We start from the raw sequence: 6,000 nt of genomic DNA on the forward strand, positions 1-6,000 counted from the left end.
TAGGTAGATATTAGTATTTATAGAATAGTTACCTTACTAGTCTAAATTTTAGAAGCTTTAACTACGCTAGAGGTAGTAGCACTAAGAACTTAAGCCTTAGCCTACCTAATACCTATACCTCTAAATATAAGATTTTAACTTTTTTAAAATATATTTTCTTATATACTAGTAATAGATCTTACTCTTTTTAGACTAGCTTCTACTATAGAATTATTAGTTTACTAATAATAAATAAATAAATATATCTAAGTTATTACTAAGATTAATACTAAAAATAGAATATATACTAAAATATAGAAAAGCTAAAGTTACTATTAAATCTTAATTATAGATTTTTAAATTTATTAACTTTCTAAAGTATAGAATTTACTTTAGTATAAAAGTAGAATTATACTATAGCTTTATATATAGTACTATAATTATTTACTTCTAGTTTAATATACTAACTTTTTAGTAAATATTTTATAGTTTACTTATAAGCTAGCTAGTATAAGCTTTAATTAGCTATATACTTTATACTATATATTATATTATATTACTACTATAAGTAAAGCTATATAAGATTATAATATCTATTAGCTTTACTTATAGAAATACTATACTAAAGGTATTATATTAACCTACTATATTACTTTAGAAAATACTAATATACTATAATTATATTATTTAAAATAGCTAATTATACTTTATAAACTTAGGTAAATAGCTTTTAAACTTATATTATAAGTTATTTAGATTTAAAACTTTACTTTATAAAAGAATAAGTAATATACCTAAGTACTATCTATTTTTAGAGCTAGTTTATTTAGTAGATAAGTTATTATATATTTCTTAGTAGATTCTAACTTCTATAGCTACTATTCTACTATCTAGATAAACTAACATCTTTTGTAGTGTCTAATAAGCGTATATTCTAGTACTTTAACTTTTTATTTAGTTTATTCTACATTACTAGTTCTACTTACTAAAAATAGCCTACTAATAATATTTTATTTAACTATCTACGTTTAATTAAGTAATAAGAACTTCTTATATATTTAAAGTTTAAGAATAGATAAAGACTATTTTAGTCTCTAGGCCTTTAATTATTTACTTTACCTTATAAAACTAAATACGTTACTACTATTCTAAGAGAAACTTTAGTAGAAACTAGCTACTAGATAGTTTAATTAGTCTTTTACTTTTATATCTAAATTTAATAATTAATTTATACGTTAGAACTACTATAAGCCTCTACTAGAGTTTTCTCTAGCTTTACTCTATTTAAGTATAGTTTACTATCTTTTAGGTTCTAATAGCTATACTCTTACTTAAATCTTTCTAAAGATATTAGAATTAGTTAATAGTGCACTCTTATAAGTTTCTACTTCTATTTACTTTTATTACGCGCTTAGGCTTAATACCTAAATACTTATATAGATATTAGACTTCTTAGTCTATATTTTAAGATAGGCTGCTTATAGCTATTACGCTAGTATTCTAGTAGATACGTAGACCTTAGTCTAGGCTAGTAGTATATTATCTTTTTTATAAAGCTTCTCTAAAAAGAGGTATATAATAGAGACCTTTATTCTACTACCTAAACTAATACTAGTTTATCTATAGAAGAGTGTACTAAGTAAAAGCCTAGATAAGTAACTATAAGTAAGTCTAGCTATAAGCGCTTCTCTTTTAATAATTTTACATACTATTTAACTTTCTTTCTAAAGTACTTTTTATTTTTTAATTACTCTACTTATACGCTATTAGTTTTTAGCTAATATTTAGCTTTAGAAGTAATATACCTTTTATTTAGAGCTATATTTCTAAATAACTTAACTTATTAAAGAGGCTTTATATAGTAATAGCTAGTAACTACGTATAGAATTCTTACTCTCTATAATATTCTATTCTAAGAAACTTAAACTACTACTAAAGCTAAAGCGCTCTTTATAAATTATAACTTAGACTCTAAAAGAGCTAGATTTTAAATTTAAGCTATTACTGCTTTACTTACTATTACTAGAGTAATTCTAGTTAGTTTCTTATTCTCTACTTATTAATATACTTAAGTTTAGTAGGTATTTCTATCTAATCTAAGGTTAAAAGTTAAAAAAAAAGCTTACTAGACGCTAACCTTAGCTAGTAAAGAGCGTAACTTATACTACTTTCTAAAACTAGTAGACTAGCTACTAATAACTTTAAGATAAGTCTTTAGTAAACTAAAGATAAAAGACGCCTAATACTAAGTAAAGCTTAAGAGTATAAATAACGCTTAAATAGGTATACTCTTTAGAATACTAAAGAGCGTAATATACGTTTAAAGATTTAATAATTTACTAAATTCTGTAATTTATACTATATATTATATTTTACTATATTCTTTATTAATACTAGAACTAAGAAATCTATTATTAAAAGTTATAATTAATTACGTTATTACTAACACTAATTACTATTATAAAAGGTTTATAGTTAGTTCTAAGAGTAGATAAGTCTACCTAGAAAATAAAAAGTATGTAAAAGATATAGGTAAATAATTTAGTAGAGCTAGCTCTACTACGCATGCTATAAAGTAGTGCTTAGTAGAGAGTATTTAGCTTACCTTATTATTATATAATAATCTCTCTATAAGTTTATCTATAGAGACCTTATTATAACTTTTACTTTCTCTAAATAACTAAGTTTAGAGAATTTTCTAGCTTAGAGTAGTTATTACTAACCTCTCTAAGCTAGTCTAAACGCCTTACTAAGCTATTTAATTAGTAGTAGTAATAAGTAGTATATATAAAGGTTAGAGACGTAATTAACGCATACTAATAATACGCGCTTACTAGGTATTTCTTATTAAAAAGTAATAATTATAATACTTTATCTTTAGTACAATAGAGTTTAATAAGATTATCTAGATCTTTTAGTTAAGGTAAAAAACTTATTAGCTCTATTAGTGTAGTGCGCGTATAGCCTAGAATATCTAAAAGTATTATAGTATTAAATATTCTACACTAGAATAATACTAATAGCTATAGACTATTCTCTAACGCCTTAGCTTATTAGGCTTTATTATTAGAGCTTAGTTATTTAAAAGAGTAGTACGTATCTTAAGCTAGCTAAAGCTAGCCTATCTCTTTCTACGTATTATAATAGCTAAATATTACTTTAGCTTACTATAGAATTAGCTAATCTACATACGCACTAGTAGATCTAGCGTTCTCTATACTAGGTAATATTACCTATATTATAAGCCTATAGCTAGGCTTACCTTTCTCTAATAGTTAAGAACTTCTCTAGAAAGGTTAAGACGCTAGACTAGTAATTATCTTTACTAAGGCTTACTATTATAGGCCTATATAAGTTAACCTATTATTATCTTAAACTTCTATTAACTTAAGTTAATAGTCTTTCTAAGAAGCTAGTAACTAGCTAAAGCTAGTCTAGCTATTTAGTAGAGTAAGATCTTACTTATTATTATAATTAAGTAAATAAGTTACTTTATAAACTAAGAATAGCTATACACTACTATCTAAAAAATTAAGAAAGAGCTCTTAATCTATTAATTCTTATTTTATCTAAATCTAGTAAGTTTTTTTATATTAAGTTAAATTAAGCTATAGGCTCTACGCCTAGTAGTAACCTTCTATTAATTTCTTTAAGTTTTAGCCTTATAACTATAATCTCTCTAGAATCTAAAAACTTTAATTTCTTATAAGGTACTAAGTAAGTTAGAAAAAGAATATTACCTAATTTTTAGTTAGTATAGTTTATAGTTAAGACTATAATAGTATCTAATTATCTTTAATTCTCTAACTTTTGTTTACTAATTAATAAAAACATTCTTAGTAAATACTTTTATAGTAGTTAGTCTTTAGTAAATCTAAGAATTTTATCTCTAATAACTAAATACTAATACTTTTAACTATTTCTATTAATTATTATAGTATCTCTAGAAACTAATAAAATAGAAATATACGCTCTATTTTATTATTCTATACTAATATATTTAAGTAAAGGCCTACTTTAAACACTCTAATTTTTTTAAAGTAAAAGTTCTAATTCTCTAGCACGCCTAGTAAAGAGTATAAGGTTCTTTAGAAGAAAGGCCTAGCTAGATAAGTATATATAGTAAAGTAGATCTGCTAGCTAGGCCTAAGTTTTAACTATAAGCTTTTTAACTATAATAACTTTAATATATACTATTAGAGCTAGAATTACTATAGCTACTAGCACTAGACTTACTTTCTAATTATTTCTTATTAAAAGATTTAAATTATACTTATTCTAATTATAAAACCTAAAAGAGCTTTATATTAGTATTTATTATTACTACTTCTCTATATTAGAATTAGGTAATTTGCGTATCTACTACCTTTCTTAGATATAGTAGCTATTTCTTAGGCTACTTCTCTAGAATTAAACTCTAATTTCTTATTACCTATTAAAACTATAGTAAGCTAATATCTTACTATTAAAAGTTAATAGAGTAGAAATTTAAATAAACTATTACTAGCGTAAGGCTATATAATCTATAAAGTTATTATAAATTACTAAAAAGCTCTAAAGAGTATTAGTTTTTTATTTAATAAATATATTTCTTCTAAAGTTAGAATTTTTAGTATATATTAGCTCTAGAATTACTATAGTTATCTAAGTAGTAAAGTATTATTAAATAAATAATAACTAATTTAATAAGCTATTTATAGTTTTATAGTATAATTACTTATACTTAGATATATATAGCTTAATCTTTAAGATAAGTATATAACTACTAGTAGAATTAACTAGGTAATAATTATACGCTAGAGCGCTAGAGCACTAAGGCTATACCTCTAAAAGAGTAGACTATACTAAAGAAAAAGGTTACTAAAATAACTTTAACTACCTACTATAAAAGCACCTAGAGCGTAATTATAGTAGATAGCCTATTTATTTACTTCTACTAAGTTCTCTAAGGTATAGTCTACTATAAAGTCTAACTAGTGTTACTACTAGTAGTAAGTCTACTATATACACGCCTTAAGAAAAGAAAGCCTATACTATCTTATATATATAAAGTGTAGATAGATAGTAGAATAGTTTCTAAAAAGCTAGTAAAATTATTAGTAAAGCTATTAATCTATAGACTCTAAAAATAGTACCTACTTATAGAAGTAAGTAGAACTTTAGACATTAAGCGTAAGTATAAGTATAGTGCTAGAGCGCTGCTTTATAATATAAGCTTTAGCTTACCTCTATAAGCTTCTAATAGTTACTAAGTTCTAGGTAACGCGCTAGCTAGAGTTAATATCTCTAACTACTATCTAGATAATAAGGCATATAAATATAAAACTAAAAAGTAGTATCTACTTCTAAAACTACGCTATAAATAACGCTAAAGTAAAGAGAAAGAGTAGAAAGTATAGCTAAAGTAAAAGGTAATCTACTACACTAAAGTAACTAGTATAGCCTAATAGCTACTAATTTATAAATAAAAATAATAATAGGTAGAGGCACTAGTAAAAACGTAGCCTTAATCTCTAGGCTAAAGTCTATTTACTCTAAACACTATCTAAAAAGTTTATCTACTAGCTAAATATTAATTTAAGTTACTTTATAAAAATATTTAGCTTATAGTAAAGTATAAAAGAGTTATTTCTAAAATATGTCTAGCTAGTTTAGTGTCTAAAATATTTATCTACTAGCTAAATATTAATTTAAGTTACTTTATAAAAATATTTAGCTAGTAGTAAAGTATAAAAAAGTTACCTCTAAAGCGCCTCTAGCTAGTTTAGTGCTCTAGACCTAATTATCTACTAGCGTAAATATTAATTTAAGTTACTTTATAAAAATAATTATACTATAGCTTAAAAAAGTTACCTTCTATAAACCTTATCTATCTAATACTAGTCTAGTTAAGTAGATAGCTAGATTCTAAGAACTCTAACTACTTTTCTTATATAGTGTAGAAATATTATTTAGCTTAATTTTTACGTTCTAGAGTTAAGGTAGTAGAAAATAACTTAAAGGTACGCTTTTTTATATAGA

This window comes from Alternaria triticimaculans, assembly GCF_023758025.1.
Source record: "Alternaria triticimaculans strain BMP 0046 chromosome Unknown scaffold_40, whole genome shotgun sequence".
In the NCBI taxonomy this organism is placed as follows: Eukaryota; Fungi; Ascomycota; class Dothideomycetes; order Pleosporales; family Pleosporaceae; genus Alternaria; species Alternaria triticimaculans.